Genomic DNA, 22,055 nt, shown 5'->3' with positions numbered 1-22,055 from the left:
ATTTCTTTTTAAAAATCTGTTTCCCATTAGAAATACTAATAAATAACAAATTATCAACCTGGATCTTTTGACAATTGGCTTAGCTCTGGCATGTTTATAAAAAGTAGAAACTATAAAGGAACATTACCATTTATTCACAGATATATAATGTATTTTTTAAAAAGATAGTAAAGAGAATCTGTTTAATAGTCTTAACGCTGTTAACTCTTACTGTATTGCCAAATACACTCTTCTAAACTTGTCCCAACAGCCCTGTAAGCCAGGTTTTTTGTCAATTTATAAATATGATAAATGCATGAAAACATCTATTATTAGTATATTGCATTATTTATGATGATCCTAGTGGATGGCCTAAATAAACACTTCTTTAAAAAAAAATGAAATCATGAAATTACTCAGTTTATCAAAAGGAAGCATAAAAAGAGGCAATACTGAGGACAGATTAAACCCAATAAGCATAATTAAAAATCAAATAACAAAAGAGTAAATTTTAACCCAAGTACATTAATATTAAATTCAAATATCATCAAATTAAATTAAAAAAACAACAAGATTCTGCCCACCAGAATCCCTTTTCTGTACATTCTCACCAATAATTCTTACTACTTGCCTTTTTGATAACAGCCATTCTAAAAAGTGTGAGGTGATATCTCATTGTGGTTTTGATTTGCATTTCCCTGATTAGTAATGCTGAGAAAAATTCTTAATATAGTCTTGATACAAGGTGATCTTACCATAAATTCCTAACTGGGCAGATTATGATAGGCAGTCATGCCCCAGGAATATACTCTTTAGTAAAAGTTTTACCTTTACCTTAAACAAGCCCTGCCCAGTTTTTCTGTGTATCTACATTAACACACCTCTAAAATGTCTCTTTTCAGAAACAAAATCACCCTTAAGAGATACATAATCCTGTTAACTATCCTGAAATCCAATCCCTGCTTTGCTCTCTCATATAATCTTCCTTATCCTTCTTCTCTAATTCCAAATGCATAAAAGAAGCTGAAAACTGCCATTCTGAAAAGCATTTTTCTCTTTCTGTTAAGATACTGCTCCCAGGTATATTCTTTGTTTGGCTCAATAAAATTTTGTAAAAATTATCTACATTTTGTACATTCTTATGTCAACACTAGGGAAGGAAACAGACAAGGAACCCTAGAGAATTACAAATAAGATGAACCAAGGAGACCCATACCAAGACACATTTATTTAAATGTCAAAATTTAAAGACAAAGTGAGAATCTTAAAAGCATCAAGAGAAAAACAATTTGTTGGGTACAAGGGAACCCTCATATGACTATCATATTATGTTTAAGCAAAAATTTTGCAGGCCAGAAGGGAGTAGCATCATATATTCAACATGCTAAAATTTAAAAAAAAGTTCTAAACACAAATACTGTATCAGGCAAAATTATTCAGAACTGAAGGAGAGATAAAGACTCCTCCAGACAAGCAGAAGCTAAAGGAGTTCATTACCACTAAAGTAGCCTCACAAGAAACATTAAAGGGACTTCTTTAAGCTAAAAAGAAAGGGTGCTAATTAGTAACAAGAAAACATATCAAAGTATAAATCTCACTAAGTAAATACATAGTAAAGATAGTGGACTAATAATTTATAAAGTTAACTAGAGGCCCGGTGCACAAAATCTGTGCACTCTTTGGGGTTCCCTCAGCCCAGCTTGTGCCCTCTCGCAGTCCAGGAGCCCTCGAGGGATGTCCAACAGATGGCTTAGGCCTACTTCCCGCAGGGAGCGGGTCTAAACCAGTAGTAGGAAATCCTTAGAGGTGCTGCAGAGGCGGAAGAGCCTCCCGCCACCACTACTGGGCTCACCAGCTATGAGCCTGGCTTCTGACTGAGCAGCACTCCCCCTGTGGGAGAACAATGACCACCAAGGGGCAGCTCCTGTATTGAGCATCTGCCCCCTGGTGGTCAGTGTGTATCATAGCAACCGGTCATTTCGCTGTTGGCTCTATTTGCATATTAGCCTTTTATTATATAGGATATAAAGGTTAAAAGAAAAAATTAGTAAAAAGAACAATAACTATAACAATTAGTTAAGAAATACACAACATAAAAATATGTAAAATGTGTCATCAAAAACAAAACGTGTAGGAAGAGTAAAAATGTAGAGCTTTAGAATGTGTTCAAATTTAAGATCTTATCAAGGGACTAATACATATAAAGGTTGTTATATGTAAGCATTATGGTTACCACACAGGTAACCATATAGTATTTAATTGGGGGGGGGGAGCTAATAGAATTGAATACAATAAAGCAAAACTCAAGCTTAAAAGTGAGATTCAATTGTTCAAATTTTTTCCAAGTCTAACAGAGTTTGGAGACAAACAGCACTGGGCGTGAAGCCCAATTCCATAAAGTTATGTCACTTCTTTAAGTCTCAGTTGCTACATCTCTTAAAGAGGAATAGTAGTACTTATAGTGTTTGTGAGAATTTATAGTATCTATAAAGCACCTAGTATAATGCTTGGCACATGGTAAACACTTAATAAATTTCCAGATATCATTATAATCAATAATGCATGTATTGCAATTGAAAAGATTCTCTATTCTGAATTTTTTTAAAAACCGACCAAGGAAATCTATTTCATGTTAAATAGATCTCAATCTACTAAACAATGAATTTCATTTGCATCTTTCACTTTTGTTATAGGATTTCTAAAATGATACTCTCCCACAAATGTATAATTCTTTAAGTAAAATAAATTTAACAATGATAATAAAAACCCAAAGTTTAGAAGGAAGTTAACACATACTTTTCTAAAGTCAGATGTCTATAGAAGTCAATAATATTTGCCTTTTCATTCATTTGTGTCTTAATTTTCTTCTTGAAAAAAAAATGAGCTCTTTGAGAGTAGGAACTCTATTATATATACCCTTTCATGCCTAGAAAATATACAGCACATCAGAAGCATTCCAGGGATGTTCATTGAATTAATAAATTGAAACTTTAAATAACTTACAAAAATGGTCTGTATAATTAATCATGTGACCACAACTTATAATACAAAACCAGTGAGCAAAAAACAGCTAAAATTTATTGAGTGCTTGTTATGTATTAGTCACTATGCTAATGTTTCACTCATTCAAAACTCACAACAACCTTACAAAATAAATATTATTATCTTCATTTTATAGATGTGAAAATGCAGTTACCAGGTTTGGTATTTAATTGTCCCAATTATTGGGTCAATTCTTTAATTTGCCCAAGGAGATACAAATGAGTCAAAATTTGAAATCAGGATGCTTAACTCAAAAGCATATAGGAGTAACCACAATATTATAGCTGCCTTGAAAACTCATTTTTTATACAGCAGGAAGCATCCCATACTTGGAATAATATGCCCTGAGTTCTTGACCCTACCACAAACATTCTTTGTGAACTTAGGCAAGACTCTCTATACTTCAGTTCCATTAATTGTATATAGAAGTAAAGATACTTATTTCACAACTATCAAAACAAGAAACTATATCTGAAAAACAAATAATATAATGTATGCAAAAGCACTTTACAAACTATATATTCAGATATTACTAAGGAAGCTTTCTATTCCCCTTAACATAATGCAGGTTTATCCTGAAAATAGATGTAGGAAAAGAAGTACAAATATTATAAATAAATAACAGCATCGAATATAATTTTGTAGCCTTAGTAGGAAAAAAATTACCATCCAGGAAAAATTAAAAATTAACTTTTAAATCTGTGTAAGCCTTCAAAGAGTTTTGTAGTGTTTCTCCACTCAACATTAACAGAAAACAACTCCATTCCAACTTAGTGATACCAAGGTGCATAAGTAAAAATAGCAATGCCTAAAATGTGTATGCCACAAAAGCTCTTTTAAATTCATCAGTTCATTTCTGTAACTGTGTAAGATAGCAATGAGATTAAATAAAAGGAGAGGAGTGAAAAAGAAGAAAAAAAGAATAAAGACATGGAAGACCAAAAGATGTGGGATTTTGTTCTGCTCTGCCTTTTATATTCTACATGGCCTTGAGCAAGTTAATTAAGCTTTCTGAACATCATTTTCCTTATCTGTTAAATGGGAATTAACTTAGTAATTAGTGTATTGTGAAGATGCAATGACATATTTATGATGAACACATTGTAGATAAAGCCCATTTTAGGAATTCAATAAATTATAGTGGTTATCATCATTAGTTTATACAACTGAGTAAATTGAAAACCTAAGTAGTTATAACTTGTTCAAAGTCACATAATTAGTATATAGGAAAAATAGGAGTAGAATTTATACCCTCTAAATCTTCATCCAACATTTTGTTATTTCATCAAAAAGTATGTAACTTTACATTCTTTATCAGAGAGAACTATAAAATATTCATTCCCACCGAAGAAATGGTTTAATTTTAGCTCCTATGGGATAATCTTAATTCACATAGGCTGTTATTTACTAAAAGGTATCCACACAAGTTGATTTTATATTGGAATGTTCATCTCAGAAAAAAACAAGTAGTTGACGTAGAAATAATTGTCAAGTCAATCTCTGACTTATTATTGCAGAAATAAATTGAACTCTGCTCTAGCTTTTTGACATGTAATTTTGATACTAACAGATTTACATCCATTTCTCTTCCCACTACCTGCTAACAGGAAGCATTTTGTAATGGTGTGTCAGAAATCTACCAGTAACTGCCTAATATTTCCCTTAAAGAAAGCTACTGTCTGTAATCCCATCAGCAATTGTCAACAGTTTAATGAAATGAGGGACATAGCACTGAAATGGCTCTGCTATGAAAACGGGATGTTCTTAACTAAAATCCCACTCCTGTGCTGATTAGAAAAAAGCACAATTATTAGTCCTCATGTTATAGGAACCCCCATATCTGAACCTCAATCTTGCCACAATAACAACCAAGATATTATTTCCCTAACTCCCTTAGAAGGGGAGGAGGAAGGTAAAGTTTAATTTGTTAAACAGAGCTGAGGTGGGTGTTTTTTCAAGTATGGAAAGTTAGGACTTTAGGAAATTATAATTATGTCAAAATTCATGGCTATATTGAAATGCTTGGTGCTGTTATATCATCCATCCTTTTTTTTTTTTTTTTTTTTAATCAAGTAATGCTGGGCTAAGTTCCCTCATTTGCATTGGAAAACTGTGATCAAAGCAATGGAGATACAAATATTAAATAAGATATTGCTTTTGCTCTCAAGTAGCTTTCATTCTAATGGGACAGACAGATATCCAATGATCTTTACGACATAGTGTGCTGAGCAGATAGACACATAGCTGAAAGTCAATAGAAAATGATCAGGTAAATAAGGATGGAACCTTCAACACAGAAGGAACTAGATGAGCAAAGGCAATGGCAGAACTGAAAGCGTGGCATAGCCAAAACAATAAAGCTGCTACAGTATGACTAACACCTCGTGGAGTAAGGACAACTGAAGATAGAAAGGTACAGAGAAGCCAACTCATAAAGGACCTGGCATGTTATTTGGAGGGACTTGGGCTTTATCGTGAGGGCTGGTTTGAAGCTGGTAAGCGGTGTGATCAAAAAAGTTTTCACCTCATATGATGAAAAGAAGTTCAAATGCCATTGTTTTGGCTAATCCACATGACCATTGTCTCACAACCCAAAGATGTAAAGTATAATATTGTGTTTCTATATTAACATTCATTGGAAAGAAATCAGCTTTTTTTTTCATTTGAATGTTCTTAATAACAGTGTTCTCTGAGCTATGGCATCTTAGTGAATCTATGAGCTTCAGAAATCACAATGATAGGGAAGAAAAGAGTACAGAAAAACAAGTAAATAAATTTAAAAAATATTATCTTCAGGCTGATGAGGCAGAAGGAGAAACCTCAATACTTCATAATAGCCTAACTATCTACCTACATCTGCAGACTACTATTTTCCAAAAAAAAGAACTAAATCACAATTAAATGGCACAATTATACTCTTTGAGATATAGTGAGGTATCAATGTAAGATTTGATTAATCACAATTTTATAATAAAATATATTAAGCAGTAACCAAACACAATGTCAAGTCACACACAAAAAAAATGCAACACATGTAGTTAATATCATGATCTTCTTTATTCAATACTGATTTTGTTTATGACATTGATAATGAGCTTTTGACATTTGAGTGACAGCTACACCAAGGTAAGAAATTAGAACACCTGGGTCTTAGTTTTTCTTAAGCAACAGACACTACTGAAACTAGAATTAAAAATTATTGACAACTAAAATTCTTTTAAATGTCTCAGAGATTTTCAGTTTCAGGCCTGAGGTGTGGAGGATGGAAGTTCCTATGAACTAGGAAGTCCATAATCTAATGATTTTTCACTCTGTTTTCACCAAAGGGACAGGACATGCTCATGTAGACCATTCCTACCTAGAAGAGTATGGAGCTGGGACTCCACTGAATTAACTGCACTGGAAAAGGGACCACATTGTTGACATCTTCCATGCGCCATTTGACATAATCATTAAAAAAATTTTTAACTTAAATTTTAATTATTTCAGAAAATATTGGTATGTTCACGCCATGAGTCCCCATTTAGCTCAAAAAAAAGACCTATATATTGAAAACTACCTGACATTAGTAAAAGAAATTGAAGACATAACTAAATGGAAATATATTCCATGCTCATAGATTAGAAAAATTAATATTGTTAATATGTCTATACTATTCAAAACATTATACAGATTCACTGCAATTTCTATCAAAATTCGAATAGCATTTTTTACAGAAAGAATATATAGTCCTAAAATTTGTATAGAACTAAAAAAGACCTGTGCCAGCTGGTTTGGCTCAGTAGATAGAGTGTCAGCCTGTGGACTGAAGAATCCCGGGTTCAATTTCAGTCAAGGTCACATGCCCGGGTTGCAGGCTCGGTAGAGGACATGCAGAAAGTAGCCAATCAATGAGTCTCTCTCATCAATGATGTTTCTATTTCTCTCTCCCTCTCCCTTCCTCTCTGAGATCAATAAAGGTGTAATAAATAAATAAATAAATAAATAAATAAGACCCCGAATAGCCAAAATAACCTTGAGGGAGAAGAACAAAACTGGAGGCATCACGTGCACTGATTTTAAACTATAATACAAAGCTATAGTAATCGAAACAGTGTGGTATTAGTATAAAAACAGACAAATGGATCATGGAGCAGAACAGAAAGCCCAGAAATAAGCCCACTCATATATAAGCAATCAATTTATTATGAAGGGGCCAAGAGTATACAATGTGGAAAGGACTGTCATGTGCAAAAGAATGAATCTGGACCACTATCTTACACCATAAACAAAAATTACTCAAAGTGGAAATTAACTCAAAATGGATTAAAGACATATGAAACTATAACACTCCTAGAATAAAACACGGGCAGTAAATTCCCTGACATTGGTCTTGGTGATGATTTTTAAAATCTGACACCAAAAGCAATGCCTTGATTTTTCACTTCATTCCTGAAGGACATTTTCATTGAATATAGAATTCTGGGTTGACAGTTCTTTTCTACCAGCACTTGAATGCTGAAGCAATTCCTTCTGTTTTCCATGACTTCTGATGATAAATCTTGTATCATACAAAATTTTTTCCCTATACTAGTTAAATAATGTTTTTGTTTTCCGGTTCCTTTGAAGATTTTTTTCTTTAGTTTTTAGAGTTTGAATATTATGTGATTTGACATAGTTTTACTTGGATTTATTTATCCTGTTTGAGGCTCAATCAATCTATAGGTTTATTCTTTTCCACATTTAGGGATTTTTCAGCTTGGGAAAGAAGTACGGTTACCCCAAAAGACTCAAGTCTTAATGCAAAAAAGTCAGTATGAGGGGTCACTACAGCAATAGGTAAACACCTTCATTTTATCAACACACTAGAGGCCTGTTGCACGAAGGGATTAGTGCAATAGGCCTTCCCTTCCCCTGGCTGCTGGCACCGGTTTTCCTCCTGCACCGGGGACCCAGGCCTTCGCTCTGGCTGGGCTCCGGCCAAAGCCACCCGGGGCCGTGAGGCCTCGCTGCTCCGCCGATCCCGGGGCCGTGAGGCCTCGCTGCTCCGCCGATCCCAGGGCCGTGAGGCCTCGCTGCTCCGCCGATCCCAGGGCCGTGAGGCCTCGCTGCTCCGCCGATCCCGGGGCCGTGAAGCCTCGCTGCTCCGCCGATCCCGGGGCCGTGAGGCCTCACTGCTCCGCCAGCTCCGGGGTCATGAGGCCTCGCTGCTCCACCGATCCCGGGGCCGTGAGGCCTCGCTGCTCCGCCAGCTCCGGGGTCATGAGGCCTCGCTGCTCCGCCAGCTCCGGGGTCGTGAGGCCTCACTGCTCCGCCGACCCTGGGGCCGTCAGACTTCGCTCCACTGTTTGGAACCTAGTATGCACATTAACTGCCATTTTTGTTGGTGGTTAATTTGCCTATCACACTGATTAGCCGATGGGAGGCGTAGCAAAGGTATGGTCAATTACCATGTTTGTCTATTATTAGGTAAGATCTATTTTTTAAAGGCAGACATCATACCAAGTATTGAAGAAACCAAGATAAAATAGTAATAAAAATAATAGTAATAATAAAATAGCTAAAAATCCAGGATGGAAAGTGGCATACAAACTATCAATTACATCATGTGGTAACCATGCTTTGTTAGCATTAGCAACAAAAGCTATTAGGAACACAGTCTGGAAGTGAGAGGAAGCTTCTTAGAAGAGAGGAGATTTGATAGACAGGCAGATTGAGAATTAGAGAAAAGTCTTTCAGAAAGAGAGGACAGCATAAATAATAAATGAATCATCAGGAACAAACTTCAAGTTTCTAGTTTGGTTAATCAAGTAGACAGTGGTACAGTAAAACTAAGGTTAAACTAAGAAAACACTAAAAAAGGACACAGACTTTGGGAAAGTACAGACTTCTGTTCAGTATTGATGTGGAAGCTTTTGGGCAGGCAGCTGGAAGGATAGATCAGAGTAAAACGAGTTCAAGATCAAAGAGTCATCAGCATTTTGTTAGTCACTCCACAGAGTGCTATAAGCAAGCTAGCTGAAATCCAAAGATGACCACAAAATTAAAATTAAAATTAAAATTAAAATTAAAAAGTAAGTCAGTGTGGGCCATTCCAGATTCACAAGGAAGAATAGTAAGTTATTCTGAGAGCTCATCTGGTTAGACTCCAAAGTTTTTCCCATACATTTAGCAAATCAAAGCCTATAAAAGTTTCAATGCCTTTTCCTCAGATTTTATTCCTTTTGTTCTGCCAAAGCAAGGCTTAGACTATCCATGAAACTTTGCATAAAATTTAAATATCAATCTCTCATTTCTTTGGCAGTAGATCAGCCAAACAACCCATAGCTTTAAGACTCATCTTAACAGTCTAAGATGTTCTGTTTCTAGTACCAAGAGTTTTATTTGCATAAAGATCTTTTTCACTTTCTACATCTGTGTTTTATTTATATTGCAACAGCAATATTTATAAGTTTATGTCACAATAAGTTTCTAGTCTAAATTTGGGTCTTTCTTAATTGTTCACCAGTTAAAAATGATACACAAAGAATAAGAAAAAAAATCCTGCATGAAATTCCTCATATGAGAACTTTCCACATAAACAAGTAACTATGTTATAGCACATCATATAATGTTGATACTGCAAACACAATGAATGGTGAAATATGACTACCCTACTCTACAACCAACTTTATGATCTTAATAAAAATACTAGGATATGTTTTGCTTTATATAAATTGAGATCATGACATGATTTGATTGCTTTTTTTTTTTACCATTTATTTCACTATTAAATTGAAGCTTTTGGCTATCATATCAGGTTTATAATACTTATTTAAGTAAGATGAGTTTTTTCTATTTAAGACTGGCTTTAAGGACCAGATCATGTATTTTCTCTTTGTTGTCTTCTTTTATCTATTCTTTGACCCTCTAGCCCAACTAAAGTGATAAATTTTCACCATAACTTACATGTATCTCTAGTACTAAACTTATTATTTTATATACTAGAGGCCCGATGCATGAAAATTCATGCAAGAGTAGGCCTTCCTTCCCCCAGCTGCTGGCACTGGCTGCCCTCTGGCATCTGGGACCCAGGCTTCCCTCCTCTGGCCGCCCACAGGCACCTGGGATCCCAGCTGGCTTCCCACCAGACCTGGCTTTATCAGGAAGGATGTCCAGAATGACGTCCTTAAGACATCTGGTCTAATTAGCATATTACCTTTTTATTATTATAGATTGGTTTATAGGTTTTTGTGTACTTGATTCAGGGACTGCCTTATATAAATGCTTGGGTTCACAGTGAATCACCAAAATGTTTCTTGAATCAATGAAACTACTCTCCCTAGTCATACTCCCATTTTTAAGTTAACCATTCAGTTATTTATTTATCCAATAGATAACATTGCAACAATGTTCTATGGCGGCTAAATAATCATTTGAGCTTTACTATACAAGTAAGATTTAGATGGTGAATGTTACTACCTTAGAATCCAAAGTAATAATTTAGTTCAGTGATGATTTCCCTCCTTATAAAATTTATCAATAAAATAAATTAACATTTTGCATGATTATTTCCTTATTAATTTATACTGAATTCACTAAAATGTTAGCTCTAGGAAATATAGGGAATTTTTTTTTGCCATTGTAGAGTATGAAAAGGTGGGGGGGGGGAGAGGAAGAGAGAGAGAGGGAAACAACACGTGAGAGACACATTGATTGCTGTGGGATATTTTTTTTTTTTTTTGCTATTGTATATCTTCAATGCTTAGCACAGTGTCAGGAATATAACAGGTTCTTAATAAAATACATCTTGATTAGCCTTAATAAATATTTTTCTAAAAGTAAACCATATGCCAGGGTCTTTACTACATTCTCATTATTTAATTTCAAATAAAATGTAAATATTTCATGATTTAAACAATGCATTGAAGTAATATTATTTAATACTAGAGGTCTGATGCACCAATTTGTGCACTGGTGGGGTCCCTCAGCCTGGCATGCGCCCTCTCGCAATTCGGGAGCCCTCAGGGATGTAGTTAAACATAAAGCGACAGGCAGCCAGGGAAGCACCCAGAGCCTGGGCCAGGCGCCTTGCTGCTATCGCTTATCCTAGACCCGCTGCACCTATTGAGCAGCGCTCCTTCTGTGAGAGCGCACTGACCACCAGGGGGCAGCTCCTTCATTGAGCGTCTTCCCCCTGGTGGTCAGTGCGATCATAGCAACCAGTCAACGGTTGATTGTCACAACTTTATATAAATTGAGATCATGACAGCTTATATACCAGTCATAACAGTCACTTAGGCTTTTATATATATACTAGAGGCCTGGTGCACAAAAATTCGTGCACTTGGGGGGTAGGGGGGGTCCCTCAGCCCGGCCTGTGCCCTCTCGCAGTCTGGGACCCCTTGGGAGATAACGACCTGCTGGCTTAGGCCTGCTCCCGGGTGGCAGAGGGCACGACCAATCCCTAGGTGCAGCCCTGGTTGGGCTCAGAGCAGGGATGATTGGGGAGTTGGGCCTCCGTACTGTCACGCACAGAGCAGGGTTGATTAGGGGGTTGGGGCGCCGCCACTGTCACACTCAGGGCAGGGCCGATGGGGAGGTTATGGCTCTACCCCATCATGCAGAGCAGGGCTCATGGGGGGGGGGGGGGGTTGGGGCACCGCACTCTATCACCCACAGAGTAGGGCGATCAGGGGGTTGGGGCGCCGCCACTGTCACACTCAGGGCAGGGCCGATGGGGAGGTTATGGCTCTACCCCGTCACACACAGAGCAGGACCCGTGGGGGGGGGGGGGGTTGGGGCGCCGCACCGTCACACACAGAGCAGGGCCGATCAGGGGGTTGGGGTGCCTTCCCCTGTCATGAACAGAGCAGGGCGGATAGGGAGGTTGTAGCCCCGCCCCCTGTCACACACAGAGCCACAGGGCAATCAGGGGGTTTGGGCGCTGCCCCCTGTCACGCTTATCCCGGTGCCAGGAGGCCTCGCGGCTCCGCTGATCCCAGTGCTGGGAGGCATATTACCCCTTTACTATATAGGATAGAGGCCTGGTGCACAGGTGGGGGCCGGCTGGTTTGCCCTGAATGGTGTCCTGGATCAGGGTGGGGGTCCCCCACTGGGGTGCCTGGCCAGCCCGGATGAGGGGATGATGGCTGTTTGCAGCTGGTCACACACCCTTCGGGGTGGGGGTCCCCACTGGGGTGCCTGGCCAGTCTGGGTGAGGGGCTGAGGGCTGTTTTCAGGCTGGTGAGTGACTGAAGCTCCCAACCACTTCTTTTTTTCTTTTTTTTTTATTCTGGGCCAGCTTTAGCTCTGAGGCTTGACTCCAGCTCTTAGGCCTCGGTTGCTGAAAGCAGGTATCTGGTTTGTTTGGGTTCTATAATCGAAACACTGTTTCAACTCCAGCTCTGAGATCCCACCTAGCTGAAAGCAGGTTTCTGGGGTTTTGTTTAGCTTCTATATTTGTAACAATGTTTCAAAATGCAAGCTCAGAGGCCGGCAGCGGCAGGCGGGGAACGTTGGAGTCCTCCGTCACTGAAGAAAGCAAGCCTCATGTTTGCTTCCAGCTGCCTGGCTGCCGGCTGCCATCTTGGCTGGTGGTTAATTTGCATATCGCCCTGATTAGCCAATGGGAAGGGTAGCAGAGGTATGGCTAATTACCATGTTTCTCTTTTATTAGATAGGATATAGATAGATTCAAAATGAGACTCAGAGAAGTTAAGTAACTAGCTGACAGCCAATAACTAGTAAGCACTTATAAAGCTTCTATTTAAACTCCAGAGTGTTGGGTACCACTCTCCCTTACATGTTTCAACCTCCCAATCTAAGTACTCATAATATACTCAGTAAGAGAAAGTAGCTCAACTTCTTTGCTCCCACTTTCTCCTATTCTTTTGTAATGGAATTGGATACTTAGGAACATTCAATCAATTGACCAAAAAAAAGTTGTTTTTAATGAATCAGTTAATACATGCAGGAGTAAGTTAAATAACCTGAATAAAACATAGCTAGTTATTCAGACATGTTTTGTAAACATGCCACAAGAAATATTATTGGGTCATCAAACACTATGTTTTATAGATAAACTTTTAACTCTTGAGAGAAAAGGGGAAAGAGAATAAAATGGGAAAGAAATTGCTTCATATTTGGTTTCCATTTATCCAGTGCATTTATATACTAGTATTTTCGCTTCATAACACAAATTTAATGATATATTTCCAAATGTTGAAGAGAATATTCCTAAATTATATCAAAATCATATCATTTTAGATACTACAAATTAGAAATTATTTTTAGAATTTTATTTTAATCATCTCTTTCTATTGAGACATAATAAGGTATCAACTTCATATTGAAAAACTAGATGCATTCTCTTAAGATTGGGAATAAGGCTAGAGTGTTTACTCTCCCTACTACTATTCAACACTGTACTAGAGGTTATAGCTGATGGAATAAGACAAAAAAACAACAACACAAAAGCATACAGATATAAATGATTGCTATCCCTAGATAACAAAATTTCATATTTAGAAAATCCCAAACTGACAAATAAGCAACTAGGAGTAATAAGTCAGTTTAGCGAGGATACAGAATATATTGTCAGTGTCATGTTACTATATATTGTCAGCGTGATATTACTATATAATTGCAACACACAATTAGTAATTAAAAATGTTTAAATAATTTCATTTTTATAATAGCACCCCCCAAAAAAGACTTAGGCAAAAATCTAATAAAGTATATGTGAGATCTATATGTTGAAAAAAAAAAAACCCTTAAAAAAACACACATAGAAAGTGATGAAAGTAATCAAACAAGGCAAATAGACATATAATGTTCATGAATTGGAAAAAACAATACCTTTAATATATCAATATGTCAAATTCTCCTAAACATCTAAAGATTTAAAACAATTCCAATCAAAATCCCAGCAGGATAGCAGGATATTTGTGTAGAACTCAATAAACTTATTTAAAATTTCCATGGATAGACAAAGGAGCTAGAATAACCAAAAGAATTTCTTAAAACTGTAACAAGTTGAAAGAAATTATACCATCTGATTTCAAGACTTACTAAAAAGTGATAGAGATCACCGTCGTGTGGAATTGGAGAAGGAATGGCCATATAGTTCAGTGGAACAGAATAGATTCTAGAAACAGATCCACACATATATGATCAATTGATTTTAAACAAAAATGCAAAAACAACTCAACAGAAAAAGGGTAGTCATTTCAACAGATGAGACATCCATAGGCAAAAAAAGAAAAAAAAAAGAAAAACAACCCCCCAAAAAGACTCAATTCATAGTTCACACCAAATAAATATTAATTTAAAATAAACCATAGACCTAAATGTAAACCCCAAAATATAAAACTTTTAGAAGAAAACATATAAAATTTTGTAACTTTGAATTAGACAAAGATTTCTTAAAATTAACATCAAAAGCATGATCCATAACAGAAAAAAAAAATTGATACAATGGAGTTCACAAAAATTATAAACTTGTTCTGTGAAAGATACTGTTAAAGGAATAAGGAGATCAATCGAAGTCTAGAAAAAAAATATTTGCAAAAGATATCATAAATGACTTATATCCCGAATATATACAAAACTCTTAAAACTTAGTAACAATAAAACAATCCTATTTAAAACACAAACAAAAACTGTGAACAAATACTTCATCAAAGAATATGTACAGATGGTAAATATAAGCACATGAAGAGATTTTCAAAGCCATTAGTCATTAGGGAAATGGAAATTAAAATCACAATGAGATATAATTGCACATCTATTAGAATGGCTAAGATTAAAAAATACTACCAATACCAAGTTCTGACAAGGATATGCAGTAACTAGGGCTCTCTCATACATTGCTGATAGAAATGAAAATGAATACAGCCACTTTGGAAAACAGTTTGGCAGTTAATTATAAAGTTAAACATACACTTAGAGCATAAGACCAAGCAATCCTGCTCCCAGTATTTGGTCAAATGAAGTGATAACTTATCTTCACAAAAACAAAATAAGTACAAGAATATGCTGTTTAGCCTGGCCAGCATGGCTCAGTGGTTGAGCATCGACATGAACCAGGAGGTCACAGTTCGATTTCTGGTCAGGGCACATGCCTATGTAGCAGGCTAGATCCCCAGTGTGGGGTGGTGTGCAGGAGGCAGCTGATCAATGATTCTCTCTCATCACTGAGGTTTCTATCTCTCTCTCTCCCTCTCACTTCTGCTCTGAAATAGTATGAGATTGGGGTATAGGTGTACCGGTTACTAACGCATATTTTTTTCAATAGATGGAGTTACACATATTTGATATATATGCGATTTGATATATATGCTTTTTTGTTGTATTGACAGCAAGCTTCAAAACTTCATATGTCAAATTTTCTAAAGGTGTTAACATCATATATATTTTTACGCTTAAAAATGTTGAATTTCGCCGAAACCGGTTTGGCTCAGTGGATAGAGCGTTGGCCTGCGGACTGAGGGGTCCCAGGTTCGATTCCGGTCAAGGGCATGTACCTGGGTTGCGGGCACATCCCCAGTGGGAGGTGTGCAGGAGGCAGCTGATCGATGTTTCTCTCCCATCGATGTTTCTAACTCTCTATCTCTCTCCCTTCCTCTCTAAAAAATCAATAAAATATATTTAAAAAAAATGTTGAATTTCATGCCAAAAAAAGAGCATTTGCGCTAAATTTTAATTCATTACTTTATTTTGAAGAAAAGTGCTGCTGAAAGTTATCGTATACTTCAGGAAGCTTATGGTGAACATGCTCCATCTCAAGATACTTGTGAACGCTGGTTTAAACGCTTCAAAAGTGATGATTTCGACGTGAAAGACAAAGAACATCCAGGTCAATTTGAACTACACTTTGATCGTAAAACGACCAGAATGGGCCAGAAGACACAGCAAAGTAATTTTGCTTCATGATAACGCACCATCACACACTTCAAAACCAGTTAAAGACATGTTAAAAGGTCTTGCCTGGGAAGTATTAACCCACTTACTGTATTCACCAGACCTTGCTCCTTCAGATTACCACTTGTTTTGATAGATGGCACACGCACTTTCTGAGCAGCACTTCAAAACATACAAAGAAGTGGAAAATCGGGTCTCTGAATGGTTTGACTCAAAACAAGAAAAGTTCTATTGAGACGGTATCCACAAGTTACCTGAAAGATGGGGGAGATGTGTAGCTAGCAATGAACATACATTTTTAATGTTTCTCTTGAAATTATCATGTTTTCTTTGATCACAAAATCTGCATTATTAACCAGTACACCTTTACATATATAAAAGAATATGCTGCCTAATTGATAACTGCAAAAATTGAAAATATCGTTAAAACCCCTTAACTGAATAAACCAACTATGGTAGCATTTTCCATTTTCTAGAAATATCTTATTTTTTATTTGCTCCAATTATAGTCTTTCTTCTCATAATAGAGCATTAGCTTCCCCAGAACAGCAGGTCCTTGTCTGTCTTATTCTATGCTGAATCCTGAGTACCCAGAACAGTGACTGGCATATCACAGGTAAACAATAAATATTTATTGGATATTAATGATAAGAAAAATAACATTTGGAGGACTTTCTATGTTGTTAATGTCATATTACTATATACTAGCAATGAACAATTAGTTTCTGATAGAACTGAGCTTATCCCAGACCTATTGGTTTCCCTGCATTTGCCCCTTCACTGTGGTCTGTTCTGAAATAGTATGAGATTGGGGTATTGTTTGCCACATAATTCTGTTGACTGAATAGACCCTACTATTGCTATTATTTTACAATGTACCCTCTGTCAGATATCAAGTTCCCTTTTATAAATAACTTTGTTTCTGAGTTCCAGTCTGTTCATTTAGATTATTTGCCCATTCCTTTGCCAATGCCAAACTATTTTAATCACTATTGCTATAAATAAAAATTGTTAGCTGAAATACAAGTTTCCATAAAATAAATGTATACCCATTCATTAATCTTCTTCAATGTGGGCCTGGCTATTTTTGGACCTTTGTTTTCCTACATGAATATTAAAATTAGCTTGTCGAGTTTTATGAAATGAATTTAGGGGGATTTTTATTAGAATTGTATTAATATTAGGTTGATTTGGGGATAACCATGTCTTTATAATATTGATTCTTCACTTCCATGCACATAGCTTTGAAATCTCCTTTCATCATATTATCCCTCCACTAGCTCTCACTATTGGTGTCATCTCGCTACTACCTCTTTCCTCTTCATTTCTCAATGACTCTTGTTCAGGCCTCACTGATATTTTTTTCCAAGATCTACAGAGACAATTTTTCAAAAACTTTCAGACTACTTGGAGCTCCTCTTCTCCAATATCTTATCTTCCATTATACTTCATCTACCTATTCCCATAGTCAATTCTACCCCTTTATCTACTTATGTAAAAACCATGGGTGGTGTTCATCATGACCTGAACCACCTCCACCAAGCTGAAGGAAGTCAGTCCTGCAGGGGTTGTCTTGGCAATGGCTGCGCCCTCCCCTGAGCTGTTTCCTGGAGCTGTTTCCGGCAAGGGTGGGGTTTGAGGCATGTACCCGCCCTCGGAGCATGGACCCACTGAATCCTGGGTCATTTTGCCAAGGGCTGCACCCTCCCCAGCTGTTTCCTGTGTGGCCTGGGGGAAGAACCCACCCTCAGAGCACCAGGAGCTCCCAGCAGCAGTTAGTCCTGGGTTGCTGAAGTGGAGGCCACGGCGTGGTAAAACTCTGGGTCTGGCCCAACACGGGGCAGGGGTGACCTTCAAACCAGACCATGACAGTAGAAAGGAGGGAGCCCCATTCCTCACACAATCTGCTGTTGGATAGCTTGCTGTCAGTGGCCTGCCAGCCATGAACCCCATTCTCCTGCAACCCGGACCTTGACAGGAGGGAGGAGGGAGCCCCTTTCCTCACGGAATCAGCTCCTTTTGTTACTTTTTATTTATTAATAAATTTATATATTATTTTCATATACATTTTACTAATTTCCTTTCATCTCTCACACTTCTATTATAGAAAAAGGGCAAATAGCAATATTAAAATATCTGTGCTAATTAATTCCCTTTTTAAAAAAATATTATTTTATTGATATTTTTACAGAGAGGAAGGGAGAAGGATAGAGAGTTAGAAACATCGGTGAGAAAGAAACATCGATCAGCTGCCTCCTGCACACCCCCCACTGGGGATGTGCCCGCAACCAAGGTACATGCCCTTGACCAGAATCGAACCTGGGACCCTTGAGTCCGCAGGCCGTTGCTCTATCCACTGAGCCAAATCAGTTAGGACAATTAATTCCCTTTTAATGTGCATGAATTTCGTGCACCGGGCTACTAGTATTACCAATAATTGCAATGACTGCAATCCCTTCAATTTTATTTTATTTATCTTATTCATCTATTCTCTTGGAATTTTAATTTCCCAATACATACCTCTGAGAACAAACTGTTGGCATACCCATATAAACGATTTGATGAAGAAAAAGGTGAAAATAATAAATAGGTCTGCTTTGTTGTCTCATGTTATGCTTGAATACAATTAATTCCTTTATTACTGAAGACCTGAAACATTGCTTCATATTCCATTTATTTGTGTGAAGTTTCAAAGTAAATGAGAAAAAAGAATCAATTTGTTCTAAATGTATGACCATCTGAGTTCATAAAACAAAGCAAGAAATTCAAAGAAAAACATCTTATTCACTGCTGAAACAGTATAAATTTTCTGGTGGTTATTTAGAAATATGTATCAAGAGTTTTTAAAATATTAATTTCCTTTGGCCGTCAATTCCTCTCATAGGAACTTATCCTGAAGAAGCAAAATAAAATGTGGGTAACATTCCATGCATAAAGATGTTCACTACAGTGTTATTTATAACAACAATTAATGCCCAAGAGTAAGAAAATGGTCCAATAGTAAATAGCTATTGTATAGCCATGTTTATGACATTTTAATTATATAAATTGCTTTGTAGTGCTGTTCTGCTTCTTTAAAAGCAAGACATGAAAAGTATATATGGTACTAACTTAAATTATGCTTCAAAAATAGAAAATAAATAAACCTAGAAGTAAATATGACAAAAGATTAATAGTATTTGCACTTTTAGTAGTAAGATTATGGGTGGGTGGGTGAATGTGTTTTCCTCTGCTTCTAATAATTATCTATACTTTCCAAATTTACTACATTGAACATTGACTACTTTAATAATCAGCAAGGGGAAAAGAAATGTAAAAAATATAAAGGAAATAAAACAGTTTAAATAGTCAAGACAGATCATTTTTTTTCCTCTTACTGAAGTTTTATTGTGAATCCTATATAATAAAAGGCTAATATGCAAATTGACCAAAAGGCAGAATGACCAGTCGGTATGATGTGCACTGACCACCAGGGAGCAGACGCTCAAATGCAGAGCTCATAGCTGGTGAGCACAGCGGTGGTGGCAGGAGCCTCTCCTGCCTCTGCAGCAGTGCTAAGGACATCTGACTGACAATTTAGGCCCGCTCCCCCCTAAGCTATCAGTCAGACATCCCCAAGGGCTCCCAGACTGCAAGAGGGTGCAGGCCAGGCTGAGGGAATCACACACACACCCCCTCCCCCCCCCCCCCCCGCAAGTGCATGAAGTTCATGCACTGGGCATCTATATTTAAATAGGATGATTTACTTTAACATCAAATGAATGTTCTGCTGTATCAGTAGTAAATTTCCACATAAGAACATTTAATACAGGTTTTTCAGAGAGAAAATGGTACAAGGATATTCAGTTTTCATAGTCTCTTGCAAATGCACTAGTTAGACACTATTTTTGGAGGTTTATATATCAGCCCTTGAAATATAGCACTGCATGCTCCAAGTTTTTATCACTTCCTAAAAACACCAAGAAAAGTAACCCAAAAGCTAGACCTGTTTATAAAGTATATTTGATGCTGTGATTTTTAACATTCATTTAATGAAGTCAGTCTTTGATGACTAATATTTCTTTGCCTGCTAGTACCAAACCGAAATAAGGTCCCTGACTAGATTACATTCATGCAGGTCTCATTTTAACGGAAATTGGAGAGATGGAAAAAGATTACAAGAAGAGACATTATGAAAACAGACCTCACAAGTCAAACTTAATAGTAAAATCATTCTCTTTCATGTAGACAACCATGAAAACAAATATCCTGTGAGCTAGAGATATATACTGTATCTTTCCAGCAGATCTTTATGCTTTCTTGAGACAGATTTCCATAACTATATAATGTGATTATAGTTGATGAAGCAATGGCCCACAGAAAGGCTGATAAAGCATCAGGCTCCAGGAAACCAGATAAACATGTTCATGATTTCTAAGTGTAACAAAGGTAGAATAGTACTGGGTATGAAGATAGAATCCAAAAGACTGGGAAAATATTGGTTCCTCCAACTTTAAAAATAAGCACCAACTGTCTTATTTCAGTAATCCCTCAGGACACATTCATGTTACTTGCTTATTGAACTGGTAAACAAGGCTACGAAAATAGGCTGCATGACTTCAACATGTAATATGAATATTTTATAACTCTGGAAGAGATATTTTAAACAATAACAACAAAAACACAACTATAAAATTAGGGTTGGAATTTAATATGGCCCAAAATTAAAAAACACTATAATTTCAGGGTTTCCACTAAGTCTCTATTTAGCAAAGGATATAATGAGGACAGACAATGCTGTTTTTTGGAAAAGTAATAGGTCTCATTTTGGAGGAGCTCGTGGATTCTTGTGTGTGGTAGGCAAGCTGAAGGATGCACATGTGCTGTGCATAAAGAAGAAAAGACTAATCGCCTTTATGAATTTAGAAATCCTGGCTTATAACACTTTTAATAAAATGCCCCCCCTCCTTCATATAAATTGACTATATTATCTCAGTAGTGTGTGTATGTGCCAACTGTAAGTTACTGACTGACATGACACAGGAACACCCACAGAAGAGTAAGAGGTTGTGTGTTTATCTCACGATAGTAGAGATCTTCATAGGGAACCCAAACTGAGAGTGCCAAGACTCAGTCTAGTGCATCTGGCTAAAGCCTCTGCTGTAAGTTATATTCTCAAGACTCAGTGACATAGACTTTGGTGAATGCACTTTGGAATTATCGATTGTCTTGATGGAACAAGCTGGACAATCCTAGGGTCAGATGAGCTCCTGTAGGTAACGTATAGGTCTTCCTAAGGTAGGTGGAGAGAGAAATATTGTTCCTCTTACTATGAAAGAAAAAAAAAACAACAACACCAAAACAGGACTTTTCCCATGAAAGAGAAGTACAACCCAGAAGCAAACCTAGGAACTAAAGTTTATCCTTGAGCAGCTCTCTGTGTAGGGTGAAACCTTTCTCCCAGTTCTCCTAAAATGCTGAGATAAATCATATTTAGCTAACAATGTTCAGAGCTCTCCCATAAATTTAATTCCTTCCAGTTAAACCCCAAACTTCAGTAAACATTACACACACAGAGTCCTGTGTCAGTGATGTTGTAAGGAGTTGGGAGAATCAGCAGTAAAGCTACGTGGCTGTTCCTGAGCCCTCTTCTACTGGAGCCGGTGGGCCAGGAACCGCCCTGAGCCAAGGAAGAATCCGAGTTCCCTAAACTCCAGATGCTGACCATTGTCTGACACACAATGCAAGTTGCAGTTGAGAGAAAAAGAGAGAAGCAAGCAAGAAGGTGAAAGAGCAAACAGGAGAGATTGACTTGAAAGAGGAAATTAAGCAACCTCCTCACATTCTCCTAAATATACTAAAAAATAGATGACCCTGAATGAAGAAGGCAGAGGTTAGGTTATAGGGCTATGCTTTCATCTGCTTAAAAAGAAATCGTATCACTATGTGTACAAAGTCTGTGCAAAGTCTTTCATGATTAGCTGTCTCAGTATAACAGAATGATAACTGATTTGTTAAGATTATATTTTAATGTTTGTTCAAAGCATATGTATTTAGTTCTCTTTTCATCAATACTCTCTCCCATTCAAAGCAGATTTGAACGGGATTATGAAATCATACACTGTTAGAAAATGTAAATGATTAAATCATGATTAAAGACAGATTATTATGAT

The 22,055-nt window shown here is 37.1% G+C and overlaps 1 protein-coding gene across 1 annotated transcript in view; it reads right to left on the bottom strand.

The window, feature by feature from the left end:
• Positions 1-22,055, bottom strand: part of AGBL4 (AGBL carboxypeptidase 4) — a 999,231-nt gene that overhangs the window by 850,516 nt on the left and 126,660 nt on the right. The gene's annotated exons all lie outside the window — the stretch shown is intronic.

This window comes from Myotis nattereri (genome assembly GCF_964212035.1).
Source record: "Myotis nattereri genome assembly, chromosome: 3".
Classification (NCBI taxonomy): Eukaryota; Metazoa; Chordata; class Mammalia; order Chiroptera; family Vespertilionidae; genus Myotis; species Myotis nattereri.
This window is presented reverse-complemented; position numbering and strand designations above follow the sequence as displayed.